The following is a 13,712-nucleotide window of genomic DNA, read 5'->3' as shown; positions in this document are numbered from 1 at the left end:
TATATTAATTATTGAAAGGACTGGAGCTATTTCTATCACTAATCAGACAAATCTGAAAAATTTGCAATAGGGTGGCAGTGTTCAAATCCAAAACAAAACCTTTTTCACTACTTTTTCACTTTCGTTCTTTAAAGTATCACCACAAATCAGCAAATAACTCCCTTTTAGGGGTGTGAGATTAAAAACTAATTAGAGCATTTGGCTCTAAGTGATGGAAAATTATGTGCCCAGCCCACAAAAATAGCTCATATCAGAGCTAGCACAGCCACCTGCAAAAGCTAAAGAAATATCAATTGTCTTTGTAGAGCAAACTTACAGGAACTCTAAGCTTGAAATTCCCCTTGGGCATTTTGTTTCATTAGGGAGGCATACAGACATCATTTACAGAGCAGTAGTTGTAATTGTCAAACATCCTATAACATTTTTGTAGGCATATAATTATTCATTGATACACCTGGGTAATCATATTCATTAATCGTATCTTAACAAATAAATAATCTTTAGTCTTTATTATAATGTTCCAAAACTCCTCAGGGTTTATGGCTGAGTTTGGTATTTTTACATTGTGTTTGCATTATTGCAACATCTGGTTCTATAACCATTTGCATTTTTATGCATCATTTTATTTTGGAAGGTAATTATATGTCCAATCTATTAACCTTCACAGACATCTGACTGAATGTGGCTAAAGCCTTTTCAATTGATTTTACTGGGCACTGGACACAGCCCCATCTCAGATGAATATGCCCCTTTCTTTCAAGAGAGATCAGCTACTTAAATCCGTAAGGTCTGTCTTGGTTTGGAAAACAGGTGTCTGCCATGGAAGGCGGGAACCTCCCTTGGAACAGAAAAAAAATTACCTCCTTCCCTCTGAATTACTATAACTTAGAAATAAAGGGGCCTTCAGGCAGATATGGGAAAAGGAACAACAGTTCTTTACTAGTATATATATGTGTAACAAGGCAAAAAACCAACAGCGACAGAGACAACAAAAAGAACCAAAAGAACAAGGCACCTCTGAGGAAATTGGTTGACTTTTTCCCCCCTTCTTGGCAGTCTACCTGGCAGGAGGTGAGTTTTGGTGGGACCAGGGAAAGTGACATCCCAGTTGGCAGCACCCTCCCTGTTCCTGTGGAAGCCCTTGATCAGCATAGCTCACTACCTCTGTTTATACAAGGCAGTGCAATTTATTTAAAGAATATCAGACTTCCAGGGGTTTCAAACTGAAATTGGTAGGGTGCAGTTAAGGCTAAATATCTCATGTAATCCCTTTTCATGCGTCCTGTGAAGTAGCACTTGGGAAGTGATTCCCACCTGCCAGTGCCACAGGAAGCATCCCTCTGAAGGGGGAGAGGCTCAGGGATCCGGACCCAGGTACAGAGAGCATCGCACCCTTCCCTTCCTCCTCCTCACAGCCACATCTTTTTTCTCTTAAGTATCGGTAGCTGTTGTTTCTTAGGAACAGATGGGACAAAATTCCATGAGATAAAGAAACAAAAGGAATAATCCTAACCCCCTACGCAGTTTTACCAGGATTTCCTTGCAGAGAAATTAGGCATAGTGCAGCAGGAGGCCAACTGCAATATCTTGCTCCTCCACTACTGTCCACAGGGCCAATTCTGATGCTCATATATTTGGTCCTGTTCCAGACTGAGATCAGTGAAGTGCAACAGGTATTAATAAAAGCAAAACATTTGTATCTTCTAGAATTATTTGCAGTTCTGAAAATCCATCAGTAATTAAAATTTTAGATTCAAGATGATTTCACAACATCACCTATTAGTAAACCCATATTTTACTCTGGGAAAACAAACAAACTACACAATCTACAATTTAATTAAAGTGTGGAGCTTCATATTCAAATTTAAATAAAAACAAAATTTAAATTATATGATAGACTATGCTGGGAAATCTGTAATTCTGAAAATCTGTTTAGATTTAACATTTCCTCTATTATTTATGAAAAAATATTATTACACCAAAGTTTACATGGACAATTTATGGGTAAATTTGTTTAACTTGCTTTATTTTACTCTTATTTCAAACTGTTTGTCTTGTCTGTACTTTGTAGTTGTTTTCCTCTCTTCTTAGAAGAGAAATAAATTAGGCAAAATCACTGTCTTTTATGAATAGAAGACCTCCACACATAGCTCCCATCTCTACGTGGGATACACTAGAATGTTCTAAGTGGTGGATAGCAGTGTTTACTTTCTTCCTTCTGAGGTACCCCATGGTACATAGCCGTGGACTAGAATGGAAGACATAGTCTCAAGTGGTTTAAACAGATTTGTCTTAATACTTTTGTCACACATTATTCCCTACTACTCTAATGAGAGATGAAAGAATTAAAAGAAAGTCAGCAAAGCTGTGTTTACAAATGCTTAGGATAGACAGAAATCCACTGTACCTCAATCCTGGTAAAGAGATGGCTACAGCTGTAAGGAGCACAACAGGTCTCTTTTAAAGACCTTAGCAAACACATTCTCCATTCTCCATCTGAGAACAGCCTGTATGGAGGAAAATCAAGATTGAAACTAAAGAACTTTCTTGCTTTACATAACTTCCCTGCAATTTCTGCATTAGGAAAATAAACTGTGTAGTGTTTTCTTTCAAAATTGTAAAATATGTTCATGAGACTGAAAAAGTTTTAGTTCTAATAGCTTTTAGTAATTGTTTTACTACCAAAGGTAGTAAATAGCACCATTTGATTAACCTGGCCACAAGAAATTTTCTTCTTTTTCTACCTTGAAAAGAAGAGAAGATTAAAATGGAGGAGTAATTTCTAATAGCAATAGCAGTATCCTACATACACAAATACCTTACTGGTTAATCTGCAGACTGCAGTAATGCATGCCAGGAAACAATGTGACATTCTTTGCTGTGTGGTTTGGGAAAGATAGAGGTCACTGCTTTAAGGCTGCTCAAGCAATCTGAAAAGAAAAATCTGGCAAAGTAAATAAAAATCTAAACTGAATTAAAAAAAATCCACTCAGAAGAGAACTCTGGAAAGATAATAGCAGGATGTCTATGGACATGAACAGCTATTGCTCCCAGAGGAAGAGCTGAATAGTTATCTTTCATTATAAACGAACGAAAACAGAAGTGAAAATAAACACATACACATCCCCTCTTCCAACATCCAATGTCAATGAATGTGACATCTTAAAAAGAAAGACTAGGGGGAGAGAACTATATGGTCAGAAGCCTGATTCTAGGCGTATTGGTTTCACGCATTTACGTAATCCTTTTTTAGGAATTGTTGAAGAGGTTATAAACCAGTTGATAACAAAAAACATTTTTTCTAAGTTTGTTAGGAGTTTTACTCAAATATGACTTTTACTCTGATTTGACACCAAAGTCACCTAATGGAATATCCTCCTAGTCTGCAACTTGAAATGCCTGGATGAAGGACAAATACTGATATTTACAATACTCACTATCTTCATCAAACATTGCAATAACATTATTTTACAATTGTTATGTAAAGCCAGAAAAAAAATTTCTTTTTTATATTGTGTCACTTTTCCACTTGATCCTAGAGACAAATTTCCAAAATCTGAATTAAGGATATAAATCATTATACTTAACATTAAGAGAGAAAAATATGAAGAATTTTTATTAGAATCCACTCTTTCAGTCTATCAGTATTCTGAATTTATGTAGAAGCTGTCCCATTGAATTTGGTAGGATTATGGATGTGTCAGCTTCTTGTTCTTATTACTAGATTAGTGTATTAGTAATCATACTAAGATTTCTAAAAAGCCAGATGAGAGCTAAGCATTATGAGATTATTTTTCCTGAGAAGTTTAATATGTTGTCTGCTGTAGCTAATCACACATGAGATTAGAAAGCCTGACAAGAGAGTTTAAACATGCCATGGATAAACTATTAAATTCCTATCAAAGACATCAGAAAGCTGCTTATTGATTTCAACTAGCCTTGGAACGGGCCTGAAATCTTGTTTATGCCTGAGACCTTTCTTATGCTTTCTTGATTTGAATACAGGTAGGTTCTTTAACAGCTACGCTGGGAGCCTAATTAGATGTTGGATGAGGAAAATATACATGCACAATAGGAAGAGTAGTTGTGCCACCTTGTGAAACAAAATTGTGGTTGCAGTCAGATGGTTTCTGGCAGCATTTCATTACAATTCAAACTCTCACATAATGTCTTTTGGACCAAGTTATTATTACACAGTTTTGTTTTATACCTTTTATTAGAAAAATACCTTCAAAGAAACAGCTTTTCTAGCTTTCTGATTTGTTTGCTGAAAATGCTATCACAGTTTTGAAAAAAATTATCTTTTACCTGCTCATTTCTGCCCTATGTAGCTGCAATACTTTGTGCAAAGAGTAGATATCTATTAATAGTAGAAATTTTTCCAAAATAATTCTATCTTTGTCAAAAATAATCAATAATTGTATAAAGTAATTGGTTCAGAGAATCTAGAATTTTGAGGGGAAACACAAACAAACAAACAAATCTTTTAAGAGGCATAAGGGATTTCCCAAGGAAAAGGTTGGATTTTTTGTTTTATCTTTCTATGATTGCATTCAAAAGTTTTTTAAAAAATCAAAGCAATTGAAAGAAAACACTTTTTAGATTTAAAATATATTTCTGTGAGTAAAAATGTGTGCTTGAGATATCAACCATGAAGTCCATTCAACAAATTTCTACAAGAACACCGTTGCTCTGTTTTAAAAATACATCATATAAAATATATACATCATAATTTTCACTAGCATTTTTTACTTATAAACAAATAGGAGATTTGATTAGTAATGTTGTAAACCTATACTTGGCTGAAGAGAACCCCACAGCTGAAGAAGGATTTATCCCTGATTTTCATTCTATTGTTTGACTTATTCAATGAGCAATTTGTGGCATATTTTCTCTACTCAGTTACCCAGTACATGGTGGCCCAAATTCAGCAGAATATATTCTTTTTAGCATGGAAGCTATCCTAATGGAACTAGAATAGTTAAACTAGAAGTTTCAAAACAGAAATTATAAAAGGTTAACTTTGTGCATAAAATAAAGACAACACCGCAATATTTTACTTTAGAATGGCTATATTTTAAGAGATGCTACAAAGTGAAAGTACAGGTTTGCATTTAAATGCACTGTCCCCAAATCAGTAATGTGGGAATTAAGCTTCTTGTGATTAGAGAAATAGAGTGCTTGAAATTAAGTCCACTTTAGCTTTTTTTTTAATGTATTTTACTCTTAAAAGTTGCTATAGTGAAGAGAGAAACTATGAAATTCAATTTGCGACTCATATGCATTTAGGACTTAACATTCTCAGGAAAATGGCATCAAGCGTGAAGTCGGGCAAATTTGCTTTGCAAAATCCCGCTGCTTACATAGATACTTGTATTTTATGCAACGTTTGCAGAGGAAAAGTTTGCTTGCTGGGGAATTGGCATTAACGACACTGATGAGCATCAGCATGTAACAAATTGCAGAAAATATCCAGGGTTCAGGATTGTTTATCAATTTACATTGTGGCCTTGAGGTAAGAATGAAGAAAATTTACAGTTTTACAGTCTCATGCCACAAGTTTCTAAGAGAAATATTCTCATGGGTAAGCTTCTGAAATTTCAGATGATCATAAGACAAATATGGATTAATTTCTCTGATGATAAAATAAGCATATGTGTCTTACTCTCTTTTGTATTATCCTGACTATGGTTGTCTCCAAGACCTGTGTCTATGCAAAATCTAGCTAAAGTAAAAAAGGTTTTGGATTTTAAAGGTAGGCTAGTTAGTCAGGCTCCTATCCCATGTGGGCACCCATCCTTCCAGGCTGGAAGATGCAAGGTTGATGACAGCAGGCTGATCCCCATGAATTCTCATTTCATTCATATTATGTAACAATTTTATATGCCTTGTGCCTCCAAGCTGCTATGGCATATGTGGCAGCCATAGAAGAATTGGCTGTTATGATCTTCTGAGTGCTCTCTGGACAAAGATGTGAAAGTTCCCCTGGGGCAAGGAGGATAAATTGCCGATTGTTCTAAATTAATAAATAAAGGAATTTCTCAAGTAGTATATTCCAACAATTCCATTTTGTATAGTTCTTTCCACATGTCTGAGACAAGCAGGACTGATATGGAGAGATATCACCATATCACCCAAAGGAAACAGCCAGAAAGAGTTTAGCAGGAAGGCATGCACTGCTCTTTTTGGCTGGACTGGTAAGAATGATTGCTGTGGCCATCAAAACTTACCCTCTGTCATTTTTCTCACTATAACATTTTGTAAAGCAGGAAGGAAGGAAAGGAGAAGCCAGCAACCAACTAAACCAAACTTTGAAAGGCTGAAGATAGACCCAAAGGCATGGCTGTGCTGCAATACAAAAACATTTGTGGAGGGGAGACAACCCCATTCCTCCCTATTCCTGGGACATGGACAGTAAACAACATTTTATGTCATTACCTAAAGATATTTTTATATTAAATTGGTGGTTCAAGTCTATTATTAGCTATATTTGTCTTTATTCCACGAGTAGTTGTAAATGAGAAAGCAAGGAATTGGCATTTCTTAGTCCTTGCTGTGTGTATATGGCTAATCCTTGTCTCTGGCTCCTTTTATTCAAGTAATCACCTCTAGGAATTTTAACATTAGAACTTACAGTTTTCAGCTAACTAATTATTTTCTCTCAATAATATTTTAAACAGACTTCAGCTGTTCAGCAGCTAGTGATCAAATTCAATAAAACCATGCCCTGTCATTTGCAGCATTTCTCTTCTGCCATGATACAAAAGGTGGTACATATGCTAAACCAGCTTTATTTGGTAAATACAGCTTATAAGTATTTTTTCTGTCAAGCACACATCAAGATCCCTACTACTACCCTGAAAGTAGCGTTTCCCCAGCAGCATAAGGCTGCAGAATTTATTTGCTGGGGAACATTTTCTACAGATTGACCTCCCTATTCTGATGGAAAGGTTCAGACCTCAACTCTTCTCATATCTTTGCCTTTTCCCAAAGTGTGATTTCCTGAGCTGAGGGGAGTCAGAATATTCCTTATCTGTCTCTTGCAGTGTCAGGCAGGAAATTATAGATTTTATTGAAGCTCTAAAATTTGCCATTCTCTTCCATTTGTTTAGCTTCACTCTTTTAAACCAAGGACATGGGAAAAAAGTCTTCTCTTCACCTTCAATACACTCAATGATTCATCTCTTCTGTTTTCAGAGTTGTATTTGAAAGCCTTTTCACACTGAAGAGTGCTCAGCACGCTGCTTTATGCTTAAACAGTAGCTGACAGATCCTGCACAAGAAAAGATTTTCCTTTTCAATGCCTCATTTTCAACAAAGCTGAGGCTAGCATGGGGGCATATTCTTAGAAGACAACTCACCACTGACACCAGTTTTCAGCAGAATGATACATTACAGAATGGGCAGGCATGAGTAAATTTAGAGCACTGCCATGCAAAAATCCCTTGGGTTTTAAAGGAAGAAAAAATTAGTTTCAAAGAAACTCTGCCACCACTAAGAGAAATTCCCATTGTGTGCATTTATAGTGCACCCATTAAGTGCAACAACTGAACCCAGCTGACTTAATTTTATATTTTTTAGTGCCTTAAATAAAGGGGTATGCAGAATGTGAAAAATAAGTACTGAAAACAAGGCTGAACATTTAATAAAGTATCCAGGGACTAAAATTATGCAGGATAACAGTAGGTATCAGAGGTAACAAGAACTCCTTGTGTAGTTACAGAAAAAACAGTGATGCTGAGGAGGCCAGAGGGCAGATATGTGAGCACTCATTATATCTTTCTTTCCTTTAAAATGCCATAATACTTACATTTTTCATTAATTTTAACCGAGGAGGTTATTTTTGAACCGGTTGATAACACAGTCAGCACCAAAGATATTAGAATTCAGTATAGGATGGGGCAGGAAGACACCAGTAAGAACCCTTAGGGAAATTAGATATTGCAAACATGAATTCTGGGATGCGTCAAGAACTCTGTTGCTGCTGTAAAACCAGAAGTTGCATCTCATAATAGTGAGTTTGGTGAGGTTCTACACAAACAAAACAGTATCAGTGTTAAACTGATTTAAAGTTCAAATGTCATTGTTTAAAATCTCATAATTTGCCTAACTATGGCTTCCAGAGAGAATAACCTGAAGCAAATCCAGCAACTTCCTATTATGTAAAAGCCTAACAAGAGCTGAGAGTAGAAAGTTCTCATGAACTTGTGGCTTTCCTGAGCACAGGGGGCTGTGCTCAGCCAATTTCCACTTTTGAGAACAAAAGCATGTCCTGAGGCTTCAACATGCTTTACAGAATCAAATCAGCATTTCTTGAAGATGACTTAGGTTCAGTCACTCAAAAATTCTAGATTTTTGAGCATGGTACTCAAAATTAGAGCAGGAAAAATTGGTATATTATTCTTAGTACCAATTCTTTAACTCTTTGCAGATTTTTCAGGTCCACTGCTGAGATTGACTTTGAAAACTAGGAATCTATACTGATGCCTGTACTTTAAAAGCCTTCTACCATTGTTCTGATCAGGAGCTCCCATCTGTTCTCTGTTTAAGTTCAAGTGACTTCAATTCCTCCTTCTAGTTCCACTGGACACCTCCACAGTGGTTCTAAACTCTCCTGATATTGGGTGAATTTTTCCAAATATTTCTGCTGAGGTTTGCTTATGGAGGCTCTGTTGCCCTGACAGACCATGGGATTTTCTGCCATGTCCATGCTGTACACACCACTCTCCAAGTCTGTGCAATAAAATGTCCTAGTTGTGGTTTCTTGGCAAGAATTTGCTGGTACACTTACAGCAATGAATTCTTTCTAAAAAGTTTTCTTCCTTGTCTGCCATTTGTCTATCTGCAATAATGCATTTTATGCATGATGACTGCAATAATGCATTTTAACAATCAGCAATCTCCCAAAGTAAAGCCACCAAAAAACTTGGGTTTTAAAAAAAAAATTATATCAGGAGTGCAATGTTATGGCAGTAAGTTTTGCCAGGGTGTATTTCATAACAAAATATAGTTCAATTCACAATAACATAGTTAAATTATTTTTTGAGGGTTTGTTGGTGCTTTTTAAATAAAAATAATAGAAAGATAATATCAAAGTTCAACCTCCAAAATTAAAGATAAACATTTTTCTTCCTGGTTCTTCATTTATTTCTACTTCCAGAAATGCATCAAATTAAACTTTGAAGGAAAACATAAGTTTTTAAACATAATTTAATAAATTATAAGGCATTTTTCAATACAACAGTTATCACACTTGTGTTCCCTGGTTTGATGCCAATATTTTCATCAAGGGAATAGATGTTTGCTGAAGACCTCTTTTTCTTTTTTTTTTAATGTAAATTGTCATCTGAGCATTCTAGCTGTCAATGGAGAGGTTACACTAAGTGGAAAACAAATTTATATTACATAATAAAAATGTACTTTCATAATAGAGCTTATTAACTGCTTTGTTGTGTTAATATTCTCTGGAAGAAAAGAAGTGTTCATAAACTAGACCCCAACCCTGCCATTATATTGCTTAGTAGTTATGGTCATTTACCTTATAAGACAAACTAGTATAGTTGGGGTTTTTTTTTTTTTTTTTCTTTCTTACTTTTAATTTCATTTGAAACTGCAAAACAGGAGTACTTAGAAGACAGAACCAGGTTAAAAGTTGAAGCCATCTGCTTTAGTTCCTAAGGGGAAAAAAAAAGGAGAAATATCTAGGTTTTGGGCAAATTCTGTCACCATAATTAAAATATAAAAAAATCCTTGTTTATGAGAAACATTTACTGAGAACATTATTCACTTTCTTTTTCTGGAATAGATAGTAACTCATTTTGTGTCTTAACATTGCCACATTGAAGAAATGATGTGCAAGATGAGTGAAAATTATTCACCTCTTTACAGAGAGCAAAGAATTTATTTTTTTTTTATAAAAGCCAGTTACTGCTATTTTGTCAGAAGCAGCATGGTGATAATTTAGGCAATCTCTGTGCCAGGCAGCTCTCAGCTCCTGCCATGTTCCTTAGGAGTAGGATCTGTGCGCCCGGAACTGGGTCATGGTTTAGTGACAGCTACCAACTGCCCAGGAGTTCTCAGCTTCCCACTTCTTAGAGCAGCCCGGGACTGTTGCTTAACAGCACCTGGTCATCTGCATCCTGCCTCTGAGAGCATCATATTTCAGAGTCTACCTGTTTTCATCAGTCTTTACCCATGCATTTTGAAGTCTGCTTATTTAAATGTGCAATGGCCACTTTTTGAGGTCACTGGCCCTAGTGCAAAACATTACTCTGATATAGGTGGTGGTGCAGCTTTCCTGCAGATCGTATGACACTGGCTGAGATAGCTCAGTGTGGCAAGCCAGTCTCCAGAAAATATTGCATCACCTGTGGTGTAAATATGGTGCACTTAAGAATATGCCAGAGGGAGCTGCAAATATATACTGATTTATTTTGAACTTTAAATGTGCTTGCCAAACTTGCATACTGTCAATGTGTAGCCTGAATAGAAACTGGCTAGAAGCAAGTAGTGGATGTAGCTGGCTCCATAAACTTGAACCGTGTCAGATAACCAAATATGATGTTGGTATATACAGATATACCCAGGATGGATAAACAGGAGCTAACTTTGTGTCAGAAAAGAAACTTGAGAACAATCTCATAACTGTACTGTAAAAGGAGGATTTGTCTAACCACACTGCTGATGTTACAAAGAACAACTTCCAAGAGATCCTGACATTCTCTCTGAATGCCATGTATGAAAGGAAAAAATTACAAAATCTTAAGCCACTGAACGTTTTTTTGAGAAGGATATTTTTAAGATTCCGTAGAATGAATTGTCAAGACATGCCACTTATTGTTTGTCAAGTTTTAAAGGTATACCTGGAAGCACATCTTCTGGCAGAGATCAGGCAGGGAAATCTTCCTGGACTTTAGTACCTGTCAATCAAGTATACCACTGTGCTACTAGTGACAGAATTTAGTCTTTAGTTTGCAGAACTTTATAATGGATGTCTTCTTCATCATCTCATTGATCAACAGGTTTCTCCAATTTATTCTGCTGAAATCATCAGTAACAGCTTATTCCTTAACACTTCATAAGCTTGCAGCACCAGTTTACTTAATTACTAGGTTTGAAACTGATTTTGGACACTAAACAACTCCTGCTAATTCACATAAATATATATAATTTTGGTTTTGGTGACCTGTCACTGTATCTCACATTTATGGTCCACATCACCATGCTGAATAATGAAGTTAAAATGGATTAAGAAAACAACAGCAAAAAGAAGTTTTATTTTCAGCAAGCTTTCAGCCCCCAGTCATAACATGTTAAAACATTTGCAGGGGAGAAAGTGAGGGGGAACTCTTTCATTAAAAGACAGGGTCATCTCTCTGGAGTGAACTGATCCCACAAAAAGTTTCAGTGGGAGCCAGCAGAGATGACCAATTCTGCCTGCCTTGTTTGCCCCAGTTGCAGGGCTGCCCCCCTCCCCAGGTAGCCAGTACAGACTGCTGAGCTGCTTCAGTGTCCAGCTCCTTGTCTGAACTGCCTGTCTGACAGGCAGGGTGCCCAAACCCCTGCATGCCCTCAACAGCCTCAGCTCACAGCTGTGTGAGAAATGCAGCTTTACAGACCTCTGCATAATTCAGGTATTAATTCAGACATAATTCAGAATGAAAATACACCGAAGAGCATGCCCAGAGCAAGAGGTTAAAACTGAAGATCCAAGAAATATTACAGGCGTCAAACAAATGGAAAGGTCAATGATAGCTGCCTGCTGCCAGGATACAGAGGGAGGCAGGCCAGGTACTTTGGCAGCATCTGACTGAGCCATCATCGCAATTGTTGTGTCCAAACTCAGGTGTGCAGGGAATAATCTACCATAATGGAGGGGGATCTCACTTGGAATGGAAGCAGATTTTCTGATAGTAGAATTGCCTTCTGAAAACAAGGTCACTCACTCTCTTCTTGCGATGGCGGTATGGACACAGCACTAGGGAAAGTATCTGACCAAGGCACATGCCCTTAAATGTAGTCACTCAGGTAAAATTCAGTAGATTTCACTATAAAGAGCCTACCTTTATTTTTGTAAAAAATACACCCAAAGAAGCTGATTTCTCACTCCAAGGTCAGACATGCACTCAGGCCCTAAGTGAATTCTTCTCTCCCTCAGCAGTTTGCAGGGTATTGCAACATTCATTTCCACACAACATTACTGCTATAAACCTTTTTACTCACTTGTTTTCTACTGCCTCAGGACTTGACAACTTGCCAATTTAACACACTGCCTTCCAGGCTGCAAACAATATCTCTATTCCATTTGCTGAGAGAACCCATTTTTCTCTAGCTTTGAGCTTTGCATAAACTTATACTTCCAGCTTAATTACTTCTAATATTTAGTATTTTAACCCATATGTAAAAAGTCAGAAATACTGTTGTATCAGCTCATTCAATTCTAAATGCCTTGCCCAGGATTTATTCTTGTCCTAAGTATACTTTCTATGTCACATTTCAATCAGGGATGAAGCCTGATTTAATGTCATAGCTTTCTCTTTATCCTCAGCTTAATCTTAACAAATTAGGAGGTTTTCCATTCCATTTCTCATTATTTTATTTTAAACAGTCTCTTTAAACTGTGCTCTATGGTAACTTAATATTGCAGGCATTTCAGAAGTGATTATGGGGTGCAATAACTTGTCAAACCTTTAGAGCAATACAGACCATTTCAGATAATACAGAGCTTTCAGATTCCTTACTTGAATTTTTTTCTCCACAAATTATTCTGAAACTTGATGCTTAATTAATATTAGTCAGTTATTATTAGATGCTAAGTTAATATTAAGAAACAGACATTTAAAAAATGAAAGTAAAAATAAACATTTCGGCCCTCAACTATGCAAATTACCAACATGCCAGGTTACAAACACCTAGTTCAGCTCTCAATGAGCTGAGACAATATTTATGGCATTGCTCATTTAAAAAGCCAGAGAACAAATGCAAATTTAAAGATTGAATGCCCTGTGCTCATTTTAGCCTAAGAACTAGTTTTATGAGTCACAAAGTCTCTCCTTTAGCAATTCACCAGCAGGGCTAGTCACACACAGAACATAATGGCTTCTGTATTCAGATTATTTTTCGTACCAAGCAGTTTCAAAACATTATCATTCTCATAGTTCAGAAAATAAAAAATGCATATGTGGGTGTAGAAAAGAGGACTCAGACTTCGAACAAAAGCAGGCACCTCCCACAACAAAACCATCCCCTGTTATTTCCATTATCTTTATCACTTCCCTCTGAGAAAGAATCAAGATTTTTAGAAGAGAGGCCCAAACAGCTGAACAACAACAACAAGAAAAAACCTGCTTCAGGATACATGCTTATGTCTGTGTTTTCAGTATTGAGTTGTGCGTAGAGAAAAGCAGCTTTAAAGGCTGAACAGGCACACACACCCACAGGTATTAAAAACAGCAGTCTGCCAAATTTGAAGCAAATAAGCCCAACACTCAGAAGATTTGTGCTGTGTGTTGAACAATAACTGTGCTGCCATAAAACTTTCTGCCTTCTGCCTTAACTCCACAATGCTTCCTCCAAGGAGACTGACCTTACCACAGGCAAGAAGAATTCCCACAGATGAACCCACTTACAGCTACAAGAGTTTCAATTTACTACAGCAGCTGCAACAAATTGATTTCTGAGCTGAGAGTGGCTTATTGGAGAATTTCCAAAAA

The sequence above is a fragment of the Camarhynchus parvulus genome, chromosome Z (genome assembly GCF_901933205.1).
Source record: "Camarhynchus parvulus chromosome Z, STF_HiC, whole genome shotgun sequence".
Taxonomy (NCBI): Eukaryota; Metazoa; Chordata; class Aves; order Passeriformes; family Thraupidae; genus Camarhynchus; species Camarhynchus parvulus.
The sequence above is the reverse complement of the archived record's forward strand: the minus strand, read 5'-3'. Positions refer to the sequence as shown.